Below are 17,492 nucleotides of genomic sequence, written 5' to 3'. Positions count from 1 at the left end.
GTGCAGTCACGTTGGCTTTCTCAAGCCAACATCAAAGTTTATCAATGAACTTTAGGTTCTAGTTATGAAGTAGTGTGAATCTGTTCAATACAACACGAGCTGCAGTTGAAGGCTGCGAAGAGCATATGTCACCTGACAATAAGTGAATTGTGCGTGCAGCCAAAAACATTTGGATACTTAATCGTAAAGGCTTCTCAATGCCCCGCGGCATAACAGGTGGAGATACTGGGCCGCAACATTATGTTAAGAGTACCCGAGAGCAAAAGCCTGCACGTTTCAACCACTGTAGGCTTGTTTCTTTGGATAGAATCATGATGAAGCTCAAGTTTTTGAGAGGAGGTTAGCAACCTAAATAAAGAGCCTCCCTGACAGAAAATCAAACCCTGGTTTTCCACATGACAAGATTCTGTTTGCTACACTAACAAGGACTAGCATTCTCTTTGATATGTCAAGCGTGGGTGGCAAATTTCTGCCAGCAGTCTCACCAAACTGAAGCCTAGCCATTCCTCCTTGTGACAGGCAAAGTCAGACATGTAATAAAAAGAACGATCGATAGGTTCAGTCAAGAGGGCAAACTTCTGCTGGTTGTAGGCAACCTCAAAACTTTTGGCTGTTACCAAGGACTGGGCTGTAAGCTGTCTGATGGCCTGGTCACACAATTCTGCATGCTCTTTGTTTAAACCTCAATGCTGCTGTAAACTGGATATATTTGTCTTAACCAAAGACTGCATCTCTTTCTGTCTGACATCATTCTGTACTGCGAAATGCTTTGATGCCTTCCTTTCAACAAAGTAGGATTACAGGGCCAACGTGCCTTGCAGTCACCCTTGCCGAACATTGTGCTGTGTCAGGCCAACTGCTCTGATTAAGCAGTATAGTGCTATAGCTCAAGTTTCTCTTCAATCACGCTCAAATCTTTCGTTTTTTACTAAAGATTTCCGTGGGGAGGAACTATTGTGAGTTTTGTTTATTTTTGGGTGCTCTGCTATCTGCAGAGCTGCATTAAGATGTTGAATTGCAGAACGAGATGTGGAAGAGTGTTTGTGTCAGTAGATCAACCTAGACAGAATGGTTGTTATCAATCCGGCGATCAAATGAAGTTGCTCTTAGCTCATTCTCTAAAGCGCAGCAATCTTGGATCTGTGTGTCTTTTTCTCCCTCTCTTCACAATTGCAATCTTTGGAACCACAGCAAAAAAGCGAGTGAGCAAAATCGAGCTCTTTTTTACCACAAGAAGGACATGGCCAATATTGTATGGTGGGTTTGTTTCTTTGGACAGCTTTATGCTTAAGTCTGAGGTGGGGTAAGGAGTTCAGCGTCTTGAAGAAAATGCCTCCCCGTCGGGGAATCGAACCCCGGTCTTCCGCGTGACAGGCGGAGATACTGTCCACTATACTAACGAGGATCACTTATGCATGAATGTAAACTGTTCAGCTGCACTATTATGTTGAGGGTGCCTGAGAGCAAAAGGCTGCAAGTTTCTTCCGACGAACGTCGCACTGTGGGCTTGTTTTTCTTGGACAGATTCATGCTGAAGCTCAAGTTTTTAAGAGGAGTTTAGCATCCTAAAAAAAGCCCCCCCTGGCAGGGAAGCGAACTCTGATCATCCTGGTGACACATGGAAATACTGTCCACTATACTAACAAAGACTAGCGTGCTGTTGGATATGTCAAGCGTGGGTGGACACTTTCTGCCAGCAGTCTTACCAAACCGAAGCCAAGCCATTCCTCCTTAAGACAGGCAGAGTCAGACATGTAATAAAAACAACGACCGATGGGTTCAGTCCAAAGGGCAAACTGTAGTTTCTGCTGGTTATAGTCACCCTCAAAACCTTTGGCTGTTACCAAGGACTGGGCTCTAATCTGTCTGATGTCCTAATAACACAATTTTACATGGTGACATCACTGCAGCTGTGAACATGTGGATATATTTGTCTTAACCAAAGACTGCACCTCTTTCTGTGTGACCTCATTCTGTACTGCGTAATGCTTCGATGCCTTCCTTTCAACAAAGTAGGATTACAAGGCCAACGTGCCTTGCAGTCACCCTTGCCGAACATTGTGCTGTGTATGGCCAACTGCTCTGATTAAGCAGCATAGTGTTACAGCTCGAGTTTCTCTTCAATCACGCACAAATCTTTCGCCTTTTACTAAAGATTTCCGTGGGGAGGAACTATTGTGAGTTTTGTTTATTTTTGGGTGCTCTGCTATCTGCAGAGCTGCATTAAGATGTTGAATTGCAGAACTAGATGTGGAAGAGTGTTTGTGTCAGTAGATTAGCCTAGACAGAATGGTTGTTATCAATCCGGCGATCAAATGAAGTTGCTCTTAGCTCATTCTCTAAAGCGCAGCAATCTTGGATCTGTGTGTCTTTTTCTCCCTCTCTTCACAATTGCAATCTTTGGAACCGCAGCAAAAAAGCGAGTGAGCAAAATCGAGCTCTGGTTTACCACAAGTAGGACATGGCCAATATTGAATGGTGGGTTTGTTTCTTTGGACAGCTTTATGCTTAAGCCTGAGGTGGGGTAAGGAGTTCAGCGTCTTGAAGAAAATGGCTCCCAATCGGGGAATCGAACCCCAGTCTTCCGCGTGACAGGCGGAGATACTGTCCACTATACTAACGAGGATCACTTATGCAAGAATGTAAACTGTTCAGCTGCACTATTATGTTGAGGGTGCCTGAGAGCAAAAGGCTGCAAGTTTCTTCCGACGAACGTCGCACTGTGGGCTTGTTTTTTTTTTTTTGACAGATTCATGCTGAAGCTCAAGTTTTTAAGAGGAGTTTAGCATCCTAAAAAAAGCCCCCCCTGGCAGGGAAGCGAACTCTGATCATCCGGGTGACACATGGAAATACTGTCCACTATACTAACAAAGACTAGCGTGCTTTTGGTTATGTCAAGCGTGGGTGGACACTTTCTGCCAGCAGTCTCACCAAACCGAAGCCAAGCCATTCCTCCTTAAGACAGGCAGAGTCAGACATGTAATAAAAACAACGACCGATGGGTTCAGTCCAAAGGGCAAACTGTAGCTTCTGCTGGTTATAGTCACCCTCAAAACCTTTGGCTGTTACCAAGGACTGGGCTCTAATCTGTCTGATGTCCTAATAACACAATTTTACATGGTGACATCACTGCAGCTTTGAAAATGTGGATATATTTGTCTTAACCAAAGACTGCACCTCTTTCTGTGTGACCTCATTCTGTACTGCGTAATGCTTCGATGCCTTCATTTCAACAAAGTAGGATTACGAGGCCAACGTGCCTTGCAGTCACCTTTGCCGAACATTGTGCTGTGTATGGCCAACTGCTCTGATTAAGCAGCATAGTGTTACAGCTCGAGTTTCTCTTCAATCACGCACAAATCTTTCGCCTTTTACTAAAGATTTCCGTGGGGAGGAGCTATTGTGAGTTTTGTTTATTTTTGGGTGCTCTGCTATCTGCAGAGCTGCATTAAGATGTTGAATTGCAGAACGAGATGTGGAAGAGTGTTTGTGTCAGTAGATTAGCCTAGACAGAATGGTTGTTATCAATCCGGCGATCAAATGAAGTTGCTCTTAGCTCATTCTCTAAAGCGCAGCAATCTTGGATCTGTGTGTCTTTTTCTCCCTCTCTTCACAATTGCAGTCTTTGGAACCGCAGCAAAAAAGCGAGTGAGCAAAATCGAGCTCTTATTTACCACAAGAAGGACATGGCCAATATTGTATGGTGGGTTTGTTTCTTTGGACAGCTTTATGCTTAAGCCTGAGGTGGGGTAAGGAGTTCAGCGTCTTGAAGAAAATGCCTCCCCGTCGGGGAATCGAACCCCGGTCTTCCGCGTGACAGGCGGAGATACTGTCCACTATACTAACGAGGATCACTTATTCAAGAATGTAAACTGTTCAGCTGCACTATTATGTTGAGGGTGCCTGAGAGCAAAAGGCTGCAAGTTTCTTCCGACGAACGTCGCACTGTGGGCTTGTTTTTTTTTGGACAGATTCATGCTGAAGCTCAAGTTTTTAAGAGGAGTTTAGCATCCTAAAAAAAGCCCCCCCTGGCAGGGAAGCGAACCCTGATCATCCGGGTGACACATGGAAATACTGTCCACTATACTAACAAAGACTAGCGTGCTTTTGGTTATGTCAAGCGTGGGTGGACACTTTCTGCCAGCAGTCTCACCAAACCGAAGCCAAGCCATTCCTCCTTAAGACAGGCAGAGTCAGACATGTAATAAAAACAACGACCGATGGGTTCAGTCCAAAGGGCAAACTGTAGCTTCTGCTGGTTATAGTCACCCTCAAAACCTTTGGCTGTTACCAAGGACTGGGCTCTAATCTGTCTGATGTCCTAATAACACAATTTTACATGGTGACATCACTGCAGCTTTGAAAATGTGGATATATTTGTCTTAACCAATGACTGCACCTCTTTCTGTGTGAGCTCATTCTGTACTGCGTAATGCTTCGATGCCTTCATTTCAACAAAGTAGGATTACGAGGCCAACGTGCCTTGCAGTCACCCTTGCCGAACATTGTGCTGTGTCAGGCCTACTGCTCTGATTAAGCAGCATAGTGTTACAGCTCGAGTTTCTCTTCAATCACGCACAAATCTTTCGCCTTTTACTAAAGATTTCCGTGGGGAGGAACTATTGTGAGTTTTGTTTATTTTTGGGTGCTCTGCTATCTGCAGAGCTGCATTAAGATGTTGAATTGCAGAACGAGATGTGGAAGAGTGTTTGTGTCAGTAGATTAGCCTAGACAGAATGGTTGTTATCAATCCGGCGATCAAATGAAGTTGCTCTTAGCTCATTCTCTAAAGCGCAGCAATCTTGGATCTGTGTGTCTTTTTCTCCCTCTCTTCACAATTGCAGTCTTTGGAACCGCAGCAAAAAAGCGAGTGAGCAAAATCGAGCTCTTATTTACCACAAGAAGGACATGGCCAATATTGTATGGTGGGTTTGTTTCTTTGGACAGCTTTATGCTTAAGCCTGAGGTGGGGTAAGGAGTTCAGCGTCTTGAAGAAAATGCCGCCCCGTCGGGGAATCGAACCCCGGTCTTCCGCGTGACAGGCGGAGATACTGTCCACTATACTAACGAGGATCACTTATGCAAGAATGTAAACTGTTCAGCTGCACTATTATGTTGAGGGTGCCTGAGAGCAAAAGGCTGCAAGTTTCTTCCGACGAACGTCGCACTGTGGGCTTGTTTTTTTTTGGACAGATTCATGCTGAAGCTCAAGTTTTTAAGAGGAGTTTAGCATCCTAAAAAAAGCCCCCCCTGGCAGGGAAGCGAACCCTGATCATCCGGGTGACACATGGAAATACTGTCCACTATACTAACAAAGACTAGCGTGCTTTTGGTTATGTCAAGCGTGGGTGGACACTTTCTGCCAGCAGTCTCACCAAACCGAAGCCAAGCCATTCCTCCTTAAGACAGGCAGAGTCAGACATGTAATAAAAACAACGACCGATGGGTTCAGTCCAAAGGGCAAACTGTAGCTTCTGCTGGTTATAGTCACCCTCAAAACCTTTGGCTGTTACCAAGGACTGGGCTCTAATCTGTCTGATGTCCTAATAACACAATTTTACATGGTGACATCACTGCAGCTTTGAAAATGTGGATATATTTGTCTTAACCAAAGACTGCACCTCTTTCTGTGTGAGCTCATTCTGTACTGCGTAATGCTTCGATGCCTTCATTTCAACAAAGTAGGATTACGAGGCCAACGTGCCTTGCAGTCACCCTTGCCGAACATTGTGCTGTGTCAGGCCTACTGCTCTGATTAAGCAGCATAGTGTTACAGCTCGAGTTTCTCTTCAATCACGCACAAATCTTTCGCCTTTTACTAAAGATTTCCGTGGGGAGGAACTATTGTGAGTTTTGTTTATTTTTGGGTGCTCTGCTATCTGCAGAGCTGCATTAAGATGTTGAATTGCAGAACGAGATGTGGAAGAGTGTTTGTGTCAGTAGATTAGCCTAGACAGAATGGTTGTTATCAATCCGGCGATCAAATGAAGTTGCTCTTAGCTCATTCTCTAAAGCGCAGCAATCTTGGATCTGTGTGTCTTTTTCTCCCTCTCTTCACAATTGCAGTCTTTGGAACCGCAGCAAAAAAGCGAGTGAGCAAAATCGAGCTCTTATTTACCACAAGAAGGACATGGCCAATATTGTATGGTGGGTTTGTTTCTTTGGACAGCTTTATGCTTAAGCCTGAGGTGGGGTAAGGAGTTCAGCGTCTTGAAGAAAATGCCTCCCCGTCGGGGAATCGAACCCCGGTCTTCCGCGTGACAGGCGGAGATACTGTCCACTATACTAACGAGGATCACTTATGCAAGAATGTAAACTGTTCAGCTGCACTATTATGTTGAGGGTGCCTGAGAGCAAAAGGCTGCAAGTTTCTTCCGACGAACGTCGCACTGTGGGCTTGTTTTTTTGGACAGATTCATGCTGAAGCTCAAGTTTTTGAGAGGAGTTTAGCATCCTAAAAAAGCACCCCCTGGCAGGGAAGCGAACCCTGATCATCCGGGTGACACATGGAAATACTGACCACTATACTAACAAAGACTAGCGTGCTATTGGATATGTTAAGCGTGGGTGGACACTTTCTGCCAGCAGTCTCACCAAACCGAAGCCAAGCCATTTTTCCTTAAGACAGGCAGAGTCAGACATGTAATAAAAACAACGACCGATGGGTTCAGTCCAAAGAGCAAACTGTAGCTTCTGCTGGTTATAGTCACCCTCAAAACCTTTGGCTGTTACCAAGGACTGGGCTCTAATCTGTCTGATGTCCTAATAACACAATTTTACATGGTGACATCACTGCAGCTTTGAAAATGTGGATATATTTGTCTTAACCAAAGACTGCACCTCTTTCTGTGTGAGCTCATTCTGTACTACGTAATGCTTCGATGCCTTCATTTCAACAAAGTAGGATTACGAGGCCAACGTGCCTTGCAGTCACCCTTGCCGAACATTGTGCTGTGTCAGGCCTACTGCTCTGATTAAGCAGCATAGTGTTACAGCTCGAGTTTCTCTTCAATCACGCACAAATCTTTCGCCTTTTACTAAAGATTTCCGTGGGGAGGAACTATTGTGAGTTTTGTTTATTTTTGGGTGCTCTGCTATCTGCAGAGCTGCATTAAGATGTTGAATTGCAGAACGAGATGTGGAAGAGTGTTTGTGTCAGTAGATTAGCCTAGACAGAATGGTTGTTATCAATCCGGCGATCAAATGAAGTTGCTCTTAGCTCATTCTCTAAAGCGCAGCAATCTTGGATCTGTGTGTCTTTTTCTCCCTCTCTTCACAATTGCAATCTTTGGAACCGCAGCAAAAAAGCGAGTGAGCAAAATCGAGCTCTTTTTTACCACAAGAAGGACATGGTCAATATTGAATGGTGGGTTTGTTTCTTTGGACAGCTTTATGCTCAAGCCTGAGGTGGGGTAAGGAGTTCAGCGTCTTGAAGAAAATGCCTCCCCGTCGGGGAATCGAACCCCGGTCTTCCGCGTGACAGGCGGAGATACTGTCCACTATACTAACGAGGATCAATTATGCATGAATGTAAACTGTTCAGCTGCACTATTATGTTGAGGGTGCCTGAGAGCAAAAGGCTGCAAGTTTCTTCCGACGAACGTCGCACTGTGGGCTTGTTTTTTTTTTTGGACAGATTCATGCTGAAGCTCAAGTTTTTAAGAGGAGTTTAGCATCCTAAAAAAAGCCCCCCCTGGCAGGGAAGCGAACCCTGATCATCCGGGTGACACATGGAAATACTGTCCACTATACTAACAAAGACTAGCGTGCTTTTGGTTATGTCAAGCGTGGGTGGACACTTTCTGCCAGCAGTCTCACCAAACCGAAGCCAAGCCATTCCTCCTTAAGACAGGCAGAGTCAGACATGTAATAAAAACAACGACCGATGGGTTCAGTCCAAAGGGCAAACTGTAGCTTCTGCTGGTTATAGTCACCCTCAAAACCTTTGGCTGTTACCAAGGACTGGGCTCTAATCTGTCTGATGTCCTAATAACACAATTTTACATGGTGACATCACTGCAGCTTTGAAAATGTGGATATATTTGTCTTAACCAAAGACTGCACCTCTTTCTGTGTGAGCTCATTCTGTACTGCGTAATGCTTCGATGCCTTCATTTCAACAAAGTAGGATTACGAGGCCAACGTGCCTTGCAGTCACCCTTGCCGAACATTGTGCTGTGTATGGCCAACTGCTCTGATTAAGCAGCATAGTGTTACAGCTCGAGTTTCTCTTCAATCACGCACAAATCTTTCGCCTTTTACTAAAGATTTCCGTGGGGAGGAACTATTGTGAGTTTTGTTTATTTTTGGGTGCTCTGCTATCTGCAGAGCTGCATTAAGATGTTGAATTGCAGAACGAGATGTGGAAGAGTGTTTGTGTCAGTAGATTAGCCTAGACAGAATGGTTGTTATCAATCCGGCGATCAAATGAAGTTGCTCTTAGCTCATTCTCTAAAGCGCAGCAATCTTGGATCTGTGTGTCTTTTTCTCCCTCTCTTCACAATTGCAGTCTTTGGAACCGCAGCAAAAAAGCGAGTGAGCAAAATCGAGCTCTTATTTACCACAAGAAGGACATGGCCAATATTGTATGGTGGGTTTGTTTCTTTGGACAGCTTTATGCTTAAGCCTGAGGTGGGGTAAGGAGTTCAGCGTCTTGAAGAAAATGCCTCCCCGTCGGGGAATCGAACCCCGGTCTTCCGCGTGACAGGCGGAGATACTGTCCACTATACTAACGAGGATCACTTATGCAAGAATGTAAACTGTTCAGCTGCACTATTATGTTGAGGGTGCCTGAGAGCAAAAGGCTGCAAGTTTCTTCCGACGAACGTCGCACTGTGGGCTTGTTTTTTTTTTTTGACAGATTCATGCTGAAGCTCAAGTTTTTAAGAGGAGTTTAGCATCCTAAAAAAAGCCCCCCCTGGCAGGGAAGCGAACTCTGATCATCCGGGTGACACATGGAAATACTGTCCACTATACTAACAAAGACTAGCGTGCTTTTGGTTATGTCAAGCGTGGGTGGACACTTTCTGCCAGCAGTCTCACCAAACCGAAGCCAAGCCATTCCTCCTTAAGACAGGCAGAGTCAGACATGTAATAAAAACAACGACCGATGGGTTCAGTCCAAAGGGCAAACTGTAGCTTCTGCTGGTTATAGTCACCCTCAAAACCTTTGGCTGTTACCAAGGACTGGGCTCTAATCTGTCTGATGTCCTAATAACACAATTTTACATGGTGACATCACTGCAGCTTTGAAAATGTGGATATATTTGTCTTAACCAAAGACTGCACCTCTTTCTGTGTGACCTCATTCTGTACTGCGTAATGCTTCGATGCCTTCATTTCAACAAAGTAGGATTACGAGGCCAACGTGCCTTGCAGTCACCTTTGCCGAACATTGTGCTGTGTATGGCCAACTGCTCTGATTAAGCAGCATAGTGTTACAGCTCGAGTTTCTCTTCAATCACGCACAAATCTTTCGCCTTTTACTAAAGATTTCCGTGGGGAGGAGCTATTGTGAGTTTTGTTTATTTTTGGGTGCTCTGCTATCTGCAGAGCTGCATTAAGATGTTGAATTGCAGAACGAGATGTGGAAGAGTGTTTGTGTCAGTAGATTAGCCTAGACAGAATGGTTGTTATCAATCCGGCGATCAAATGAAGTTGCTCTTAGCTCATTCTCTAAAGCGCAGCAATCTTGGATCTGTGTGTCTTTTTCTCCCTCTCTTCACAATTGCAGTCTTTGGAACCGCAGCAAAAAAGCGAGTGAGCAAAATCGAGCTCTTATTTACCACAAGAAGGACATGGCCAATATTGTATGGTGGGTTTGTTTCTTTGGACAGCTTTATGCTTAAGCCTGAGGTGGGGTAAGGAGTTCAGCGTCTTGAAGAAAATGCCTCCCCGTCGGGGAATCGAACCCCGGTCTTCCGCGTGACAGGCGGAGATACTGTCCACTATACTAACGAGGATCACTTATTCAAGAATGTAAACTGTTCAGCTGCACTATTATGTTGAGGGTGCCTGAGAGCAAAAGGCTGCAAGTTTCTTCCGACGAACGTCGCACTGTGGGCTTGTTTTTTTTTGGACAGATTCATGCTGAAGCTCAAGTTTTTAAGAGGAGTTTAGCATCCTAAAAAAAGCCCCCCCTGGCAGGGAAGCGAACCCTGATCATCCGGGTGACACATGGAAATACTGTCCACTATACTAACAAAGACTAGCGTGCTTTTGGTTATGTCAAGCGTGGGTGGACACTTTCTGCCAGCAGTCTCACCAAACCGAAGCCAAGCCATTCCTCCTTAAGACAGGCAGAGTCAGACATGTAATAAAAACAACGACCGATGGGTTCAGTCCAAAGGGCAAACTGTAGCTTCTGCTGGTTATAGTCACCCTCAAAACCTTTGGCTGTTACCAAGGACTGGGCTCTAATCTGTCTGATGTCCTAATAACACAATTTTACATGGTGACATCACTGCAGCTTTGAAAATGTGGATATATTTGTCTTAACCAATGACTGCACCTCTTTCTGTGTGAGCTCATTCTGTACTGCGTAATGCTTCGATGCCTTCATTTCAACAAAGTAGGATTACGAGGCCAACGTGCCTTGCAGTCACCCTTGCCGAACATTGTGCTGTGTCAGGCCTACTGCTCTGATTAAGCAGCATAGTGTTACAGCTCGAGTTTCTCTTCAATCACGCACAAATCTTTCGCCTTTTACTAAAGATTTCCGTGGGGAGGAACTATTGTGAGTTTTGTTTATTTTTGGGTGCTCTGCTATCTGCAGAGCTGCATTAAGATGTTGAATTGCAGAACGAGATGTGGAAGAGTGTTTGTGTCAGTAGATTAGCCTAGACAGAATGGTTGTTATCAATCCGGCGATCAAATGAAGTTGCTCTTAGCTCATTCTCTAAAGCGCAGCAATCTTGGATCTGTGTGTCTTTTTCTCCCTCTCTTCACAATTGCAGTCTTTGGAACCGCAGCAAAAAAGCGAGTGAGCAAAATCGAGCTCTTATTTACCACAAGAAGGACATGGCCAATATTGTATGGTGGGTTTGTTTCTTTGGACAGCTTTATGCTTAAGCCTGAGGTGGGGTAAGGAGTTCAGCGTCTTGAAGAAAATGCCGCCCCGTCGGGGAATCGAACCCCGGTCTTCCGCGTGACAGGCGGAGATACTGTCCACTATACTAACGAGGATCACTTATGCAAGAATGTAAACTGTTCAGCTGCACTATTATGTTGAGGGTGCCTGAGAGCAAAAGGCTGCAAGTTTCTTCCGACGAACGTCGCACTGTGGGCTTGTTTTTTTTTGGACAGATTCATGCTGAAGCTCAAGTTTTTAAGAGGAGTTTAGCATCCTAAAAAAAGCCCCCCCTGGCAGGGAAGCGAACCCTGATCATCCGGGTGACACATGGAAATACTGTCCACTATACTAACAAAGACTAGCGTGCTTTTGGTTATGTCAAGCGTGGGTGGACACTTTCTGCCAGCAGTCTCACCAAACCGAAGCCAAGCCATTCCTCCTTAAGACAGGCAGAGTCAGACATGTAATAAAAACAACGACCGATGGGTTCAGTCCAAAGGGCAAACTGTAGCTTCTGCTGGTTATAGTCACCCTCAAAACCTTTGGCTGTTACCAAGGACTGGGCTCTAATCTGTCTGATGTCCTAATAACACAATTTTACATGGTGACATCACTGCAGCTTTGAAAATGTGGATATATTTGTCTTAACCAAAGACTGCACCTCTTTCTGTGTGAGCTCATTCTGTACTGCGTAATGCTTCGATGCCTTCATTTCAACAAAGTAGGATTACGAGGCCAACGTGCCTTGCAGTCACCCTTGCCGAACATTGTGCTGTGTCAGGCCTACTGCTCTGATTAAGCAGCATAGTGTTACAGCTCGAGTTTCTCTTCAATCACGCACAAATCTTTCGCCTTTTACTAAAGATTTCCGTGGGGAGGAACTATTGTGAGTTTTGTTTATTTTTGGGTGCTCTGCTATCTGCAGAGCTGCATTAAGATGTTGAATTGCAGAACGAGATGTGGAAGAGTGTTTGTGTCAGTAGATTAGCCTAGACAGAATGGTTGTTATCAATCCGGCGATCAAATGAAGTTGCTCTTAGCTCATTCTCTAAAGCGCAGCAATCTTGGATCTGTGTGTCTTTTTCTCCCTCTCTTCACAATTGCAGTCTTTGGAACCGCAGCAAAAAAGCGAGTGAGCAAAATCGAGCTCTTATTTACCACAAGAAGGACATGGCCAATATTGTATGGTGGGTTTGTTTCTTTGGACAGCTTTATGCTTAAGCCTGAGGTGGGGTAAGGAGTTCAGCGTCTTGAAGAAAATGCCTCCCCGTCGGGGAATCGAACCCCGGTCTTCCGCGTGACAGGCGGAGATACTGTCCACTATACTAACGAGGATCACTTATGCAAGAATGTAAACTGTTCAGCTGCACTATTATGTTGAGGGTGCCTGAGAGCAAAAGGCTGCAAGTTTCTTCCGACGAACGTCGCACTGTGGGCTTGTTTTTTTGGACAGATTCATGCTGAAGCTCAAGTTTTTGAGAGGAGTTTAGCATCCTAAAAAAGCACCCCCTGGCAGGGAAGCGAACCCTGATCATCCGGGTGACACATGGAAATACTGACCACTATACTAACAAAGACTAGCGTGCTATTGGATATGTTAAGCGTGGGTGGACACTTTCTGCCAGCAGTCTCACCAAACCGAAGCCAAGCCATTTTTCCTTAAGACAGGCAGAGTCAGACATGTAATAAAAACAACGACCGATGGGTTCAGTCCAAAGAGCAAACTGTAGCTTCTGCTGGTTATAGTCACCCTCAAAACCTTTGGCTGTTACCAAGGACTGGGCTCTAATCTGTCTGATGTCCTAATAACACAATTTTACATGGTGACATCACTGCAGCTTTGAAAATGTGGATATATTTGTCTTAACCAAAGACTGCACCTCTTTCTGTGTGAGCTCATTCTGTACTGCGTAATGCTTCGATGCCTTCATTTCAACAAAGTAGGATTACGAGGCCAACGTGCCTTGCAGTCACCCTTGCCGAACATTGTGCTGTGTCAGGCCTACTGCTCTGATTAAGCAGCATAGTGTTACAGCTCGAGTTTCTCTTCAATCACGCACAAATCTTTCGCCTTTTACTAAAGATTTCCGTGGGGAGGAACTATTGTGAGTTTTGTTTATTTTTGGGTGCTCTGCTATCTGCAGAGCTGCATTAAGATGTTGAATTGCAGAACGAGATGTGGAAGAGTGTTTGTGTCAGTAGATTAGCCTAGACAGAATGGTTGTTATCAATCCGGCGATCAAATGAAGTTGCTCTTAGCTCATTCTCTAAAGCGCAGCAATCTTGGATCTGTGTGTCTTTTTCTCCCTCTCTTCACAATTGCAATCTTTGGAACCGCAGCAAAAAAGCGAGTGAGCAAAATCGAGCTCTTTTTTACCACAAGAAGGACATGGTCAATATTGAATGGTGGGTTTGTTTCTTTGGACAGCTTTATGCTCAAGCCTGAGGTGGGGTAAGGAGTTCAGCGTCTTGAAGAAAATGCCTCCCCGTCGGGGAATCGAACCCCGGTCTTCCGCGTGACAGGCGGAGATACTGTCCACTATACTAACGAGGATCAATTATGCATGAATGTAAACTGTTCAGCTGCACTATTATGTTGAGGGTGCCTGAGAGCAAAAGGCTGCAAGTTTCTTCCGACGAACGTCGCACTGTGGGCTTGTTTTTTTTTTTGGACAGATTCATGCTGAAGCTCAAGTTTTTAAGAGGAGTTTAGCATCCTAAAAAAAGCCCCCCCTGGCAGGGAAGCGAACCCTGATCATCCGGGTGACACATGGAAATACTGTCCACTATACTAACAAAGACTAGCGTGCTTTTGGTTATGTCAAGCGTGGGTGGACACTTTCTGCCAGCAGTCTCACCAAACCGAAGCCAAGCCATTCCTCCTTAAGACAGGCAGAGTCAGACATGTAATAAAAACAACGACCGATGGGTTCAGTCCAAAGGGCAAACTGTAGCTTCTGCTGGTTATAGTCACCCTCAAAACCTTTGGCTGTTACCAAGGACTGGGCTCTAATCTGTCTGATGTCCTAATAACACAATTTTACATGGTGACATCACTGCAGCTTTGAAAATGTGGATATATTTGTCTTAACCAAAGACTGCACCTCTTTCTGTGTGAGCTCATTCTGTACTGCGTAATGCTTCGATGCCTTCATTTCAACAAAGTAGGATTACGAGGCCAACGTGCCTTGCAGTCACCCTTGCCGAACATTGTGCTGTGTATGGCCAACTGCTCTGATTAAGCAGCATAGTGTTACAGCTCGAGTTTCTCTTCAATCACGCACAAATCTTTCGCCTTTTACTAAAGATTTCCGTGGGGAGGAACTATTGTGAGTTTTGTTTATTTTTGGGTGCTCTGCTATCTGCAGAGCTGCATTAAGATGTTGAATTGCAGAACGAGATGTGGAAGAGTGTTTGTGTCAGTAGATTAGCCTAGACAGAATGGTTGTTATCAATCCGGCGATCAAATGAAGTTGCTCTTAGCTCATTCTCTAAAGCGCAGCAATCTTGGATCTGTGTGTCTTTTTCTCCCTCTCTTCACAATTGCAGTCTTTGGAACCGCAGCAAAAAAGCGAGTGAGCAAAATCGAGCTCTTATTTACCACAAGAAGGACATGGCCAATATTGTATGGTGGGTTTGTTTCTTTGGACAGCTTTATGCTTAAGCCTGAGGTGGGGTAAGGAGTTCAGCGTCTTGAAGAAAATGCCTCCCCGTCGGGGAATCGAACCCCGGTCTTCCGCGTGACAGGCGGAGATACTGTCCACTATACTAACGAGGATCACTTATGCAAGAATGTAAACTGTTCAGCTGCACTATTATGTTGAGGGTGCCTGAGAGCAAAAGGCTGCAAGTTTCTTCCGACGAACGTCGCACTGTGGGCTTGTTTTTTTTTTGGACAGATTCATGCTGAAGCTCAAGTTTTTAAGAGGAGTTTAGCATCCTAAAAAAAGCCCCCCCTGGCAGGGAAGCGAACCCTGATCATCCGGGTGACACATGGAAATACTGTCCACTATACTAACAAAGACTAGCGTGCTTTTGGTTATGTCAAGCGTGGGTGGACACTTTCTGCCAGCAGTCTCACCAAACCGAAGCCAAGCCATTCCTCCTTAAGACAGGCAGAGTCAGACATGTAATAAAAACAACGACCGATGGGTTCAGTCCAAAGGGCAAACTGTAGCTTCTGCTGGTTATAGTCACCCTCAAAACCTTTGGCTGTTACCAAGGACTGGGCTCTAATCTGTCTGATGTCCTAATAACACAATTTTACATGGTGACATCACTGCAGCTTTGAAAATGTGGATATATTTGTCTTAAACAAAGACTGCACCTCTTTCTGTGTGACCTCATTCTGTACTGCGTAATGCTTCGATGCCTTCATTTCAACAAAGTAGGATTACGAGGCCAACGTGCCTTGCAGTCACCCTTGCCGAACATTGTGCTGTGTATGGCCAACTGCTCTGATTAAGCAGCATAGTGTTACAGCTCGAGTTTCTCTTCAATCACGCACAAATCTTTCGCCTTTTACTAAAGATTTCCGTGGGGAGGAACTATTGTGAGTTTTGTTTATTTTTGGGTGCTCTGCTATCTGCAGAGCTGCATTAAGATGTTGAATTGCAGAAAGAGATGTGGAAGAGTGTTTGTGTCAGTAGATTAGCCTAGACAGAATGGTTGTTATCAATCCGGCGATCAAATGAAGTTGCTCTTAGCTCATTCTCTAAAGCGCAGCAATCTTGGATCTGTGTGTCTTTTTCTCCCTCTCTTCACAATTGCAGTCTTTGGAACCGCAGCAAAAAAGCGAGTGAGCAAAATCGAGCTCTTTTTTACCACAAGAAGGACATGGCCAATATTGTATGGTGGGTTTGTTTCTTTGGAAAGCTTTATGCTTAAGCCTGAGGTGGGGTAAGGAGTTCAGCGTCTTGAAGAAAATGCCTCCCCGTCGGGGAATCGAACCCCGGTCTTCCGCGAGACAGGCGGAGATACTGTCCACTATACTAACGAGGATCACTTATGCAAGAATGTAAACTGTTCAGCTGCTCTATTATGTTGAGGTTGCCTGAGAGCAAAAGGCTGCAAGTTTCTTCCGACGAACGTCGCACTGTGGGCTTGTTTTTTTTTTGGACAGATTCATGCTGAAGCTCAAGTTTTTAAGAGGAGTTTAGCATCCTAAAAAAAGCCCCCCCTGGCAGGGAAGCGAACCCTGATCATCCGGGTGACACATGGAAATACTGTCCACTATACTAACAAAGACTAGCGTGCTTTTGGTTATGTCAAGCGTGGGTGGACACTTTCTGCCAGCAGTCTCACCAAACCGAAGCCAAGCCATTCCTCCTTAAGACAGGCAGAGTCAGACATGTAATAAAAACAACGACCGATGGGTTCAGTCCAAAGGGCAAACTGTAGCTTCTGCTGGTTATAGTCACCCTCAAAACCTTTGGCTGTTACCAAGGACTGGGCTCTAATCTGTCTGATGTCCTAATAACACAATTTTACATGGTGACATCACTGCAGCTTTGAAAATGTGGATATATTTGTCTTAACCAAAGACTGCACCTCTTTCTGTGTGAGCTCATTCTGTACTGCGTAATGCTTCGATGCCTTCATTTCAACAAAGTAGGATTACGAGGCCAACGTGCCTTGCAGTCACCCTTGCCGAACATTGTGCTGTGTATGGCCAACTGCTCTGATTAAGCAGCATAGTGTTACAGCTCGAGTTTCTCTTCAATCACGCACAAATCTTTCGCCTTTTACTAAAGATTTCCGTGGGGAGGAACTATTGTGAGTTTTGTTTATTTTTGGGTGCTCTGCTATCTGCAGAGCTGCATTAAGATGTTGAATTGCAGAACGAGATGTGGAAGAGTGTTTGTGTCAGTAGATTAGCCTAGACAGAATGGTTGTTATCAATCCGGCGATCAAATGAAGTTGCTCTTAGCTCATTCTCTAAAGCGCAGCAATCTTGGATCTGTGTGTCTTTTTCTCCCTCTCTTCACAATTGCAGTCTTTGGAACCGCAGCAAAAAAGCGAGTGAGCAAAATCGAGCTCTTATTTACCACAAGAAGGACATGGCCAATATTGTATGGTGGGTTTGTTTCTTTGGACAGCTTTATGCTTAAGCCTGAGGTGGGGTAAGGAGTTCAGCGTCTTGAAGAAAATGCCTCCCCGTCGGGGAATCGAACCCCGGTCTTCCGCGTGACAGGCGGAGATACTGTCCACTATACTAACGAGGATCACTTATGCAAGAATGTAAACTGTTCAGCTGCACTATTATGTTGAGGGTGCCTGAGAGCAAAAGGCTGCAAGTTTCTTCCGACGAACGTCGCACTGTGGGCTTGTTTTTTTTTTGGACAGATTCATGCTGAAGCTCAAGTTTTTAAGAGGAGTTTAGCATCCTAAAAAAAGCCCCCCCTGGCAGGGAAGCGAACCC

The 17,492-nt window shown here is 45.0% G+C and overlaps 1 protein-coding gene and 27 non-coding genes across 28 annotated transcripts in view; 15 read left to right on the top strand and 13 right to left on the bottom strand.

Moving 5' to 3' along the window:
* si:dkey-245n4.2 overlaps positions 1-17,492 on the top strand; it is a 314,713-nt gene that overhangs the window by 73,924 nt on the left and 223,297 nt on the right. The gene's annotated exons all lie outside the window — the stretch shown is intronic.
* LOC137495800 (U5 spliceosomal RNA) lies at positions 884-999 on the top strand. The gene has a single exon (XR_011015777.1). It is a non-coding gene; the product is annotated as a U5 spliceosomal RNA (small nuclear RNA).
* On the bottom strand, positions 1,334-1,405 carry trnad-guc (transfer RNA aspartic acid (anticodon GUC)). Its single transcript has one exon. It is a non-coding gene; the product is annotated as a tRNA-Asp (tRNA).
* On the top strand, positions 2,105-2,220 carry LOC137495790 (U5 spliceosomal RNA). The gene has a single exon (XR_011015767.1). It is a non-coding gene; the product is annotated as a U5 spliceosomal RNA (small nuclear RNA).
* LOC137495792 (U5 spliceosomal RNA) lies at positions 3,330-3,445 on the top strand. The gene has a single exon (XR_011015769.1). It is a non-coding gene; the product is annotated as a U5 spliceosomal RNA (small nuclear RNA).
* trnad-guc (transfer RNA aspartic acid (anticodon GUC)) lies at positions 3,780-3,851 on the bottom strand. The gene has a single exon. It is a non-coding gene; the product is annotated as a tRNA-Asp (tRNA).
* On the top strand, positions 4,552-4,667 carry LOC137495789 (U5 spliceosomal RNA). Its single transcript, XR_011015766.1, has one exon. It is a non-coding gene; the product is annotated as a U5 spliceosomal RNA (small nuclear RNA).
* trnad-guc (transfer RNA aspartic acid (anticodon GUC)) lies at positions 5,002-5,073 on the bottom strand. Its single transcript has one exon. It is a non-coding gene; the product is annotated as a tRNA-Asp (tRNA).
* On the top strand, positions 5,774-5,889 carry LOC137495788 (U5 spliceosomal RNA). The gene has a single exon (XR_011015765.1). It is a non-coding gene; the product is annotated as a U5 spliceosomal RNA (small nuclear RNA).
* On the bottom strand, positions 6,224-6,295 carry trnad-guc (transfer RNA aspartic acid (anticodon GUC)). Its single transcript has one exon. It is a non-coding gene; the product is annotated as a tRNA-Asp (tRNA).
* LOC137495787 (U5 spliceosomal RNA) lies at positions 6,993-7,108 on the top strand. Its single transcript, XR_011015764.1, has one exon. It is a non-coding gene; the product is annotated as a U5 spliceosomal RNA (small nuclear RNA).
* On the bottom strand, positions 7,443-7,514 carry trnad-guc (transfer RNA aspartic acid (anticodon GUC)). Its single transcript has one exon. It is a non-coding gene; the product is annotated as a tRNA-Asp (tRNA).
* Positions 8,217-8,332, top strand: LOC137495786 (U5 spliceosomal RNA). Its single transcript, XR_011015763.1, has one exon. It is a non-coding gene; the product is annotated as a U5 spliceosomal RNA (small nuclear RNA).
* On the bottom strand, positions 8,667-8,738 carry trnad-guc (transfer RNA aspartic acid (anticodon GUC)). The gene has a single exon. It is a non-coding gene; the product is annotated as a tRNA-Asp (tRNA).
* On the top strand, positions 9,441-9,556 carry LOC137495785 (U5 spliceosomal RNA). Its single transcript, XR_011015762.2, has one exon. It is a non-coding gene; the product is annotated as a U5 spliceosomal RNA (small nuclear RNA).
* Positions 9,891-9,962, bottom strand: trnad-guc (transfer RNA aspartic acid (anticodon GUC)). Its single transcript has one exon. It is a non-coding gene; the product is annotated as a tRNA-Asp (tRNA).
* On the top strand, positions 10,663-10,778 carry LOC137495784 (U5 spliceosomal RNA). Its single transcript, XR_011015761.1, has one exon. It is a non-coding gene; the product is annotated as a U5 spliceosomal RNA (small nuclear RNA).
* trnad-guc (transfer RNA aspartic acid (anticodon GUC)) lies at positions 11,113-11,184 on the bottom strand. The gene has a single exon. It is a non-coding gene; the product is annotated as a tRNA-Asp (tRNA).
* LOC137495783 (U5 spliceosomal RNA) lies at positions 11,885-12,000 on the top strand. Its single transcript, XR_011015760.1, has one exon. It is a non-coding gene; the product is annotated as a U5 spliceosomal RNA (small nuclear RNA).
* Positions 12,335-12,406, bottom strand: trnad-guc (transfer RNA aspartic acid (anticodon GUC)). Its single transcript has one exon. It is a non-coding gene; the product is annotated as a tRNA-Asp (tRNA).
* Positions 13,104-13,219, top strand: LOC137495782 (U5 spliceosomal RNA). The gene has a single exon (XR_011015759.1). It is a non-coding gene; the product is annotated as a U5 spliceosomal RNA (small nuclear RNA).
* On the bottom strand, positions 13,554-13,625 carry trnad-guc (transfer RNA aspartic acid (anticodon GUC)). Its single transcript has one exon. It is a non-coding gene; the product is annotated as a tRNA-Asp (tRNA).
* Positions 14,328-14,443, top strand: LOC137495781 (U5 spliceosomal RNA). The gene has a single exon (XR_011015758.1). It is a non-coding gene; the product is annotated as a U5 spliceosomal RNA (small nuclear RNA).
* Positions 14,778-14,849, bottom strand: trnad-guc (transfer RNA aspartic acid (anticodon GUC)). Its single transcript has one exon. It is a non-coding gene; the product is annotated as a tRNA-Asp (tRNA).
* LOC137495780 (U5 spliceosomal RNA) lies at positions 15,551-15,666 on the top strand. The gene has a single exon (XR_011015757.1). It is a non-coding gene; the product is annotated as a U5 spliceosomal RNA (small nuclear RNA).
* trnad-guc (transfer RNA aspartic acid (anticodon GUC)) lies at positions 16,001-16,072 on the bottom strand. The gene has a single exon. It is a non-coding gene; the product is annotated as a tRNA-Asp (tRNA).
* LOC137495779 (U5 spliceosomal RNA) lies at positions 16,774-16,889 on the top strand. The gene has a single exon (XR_011015756.1). It is a non-coding gene; the product is annotated as a U5 spliceosomal RNA (small nuclear RNA).
* trnad-guc (transfer RNA aspartic acid (anticodon GUC)) lies at positions 17,224-17,295 on the bottom strand. The gene has a single exon. It is a non-coding gene; the product is annotated as a tRNA-Asp (tRNA).

This window comes from Danio rerio, chromosome 5, assembly GCF_049306965.1.
Source record: "Danio rerio strain Tuebingen ecotype United States chromosome 5, GRCz12tu, whole genome shotgun sequence".
NCBI lineage: Eukaryota > Metazoa > Chordata > Actinopteri > Cypriniformes > Danionidae > Danio > Danio rerio.
The sequence above is the reverse complement of the archived record's forward strand: the minus strand, read 5'-3'. Positions and strand labels throughout refer to the sequence as shown.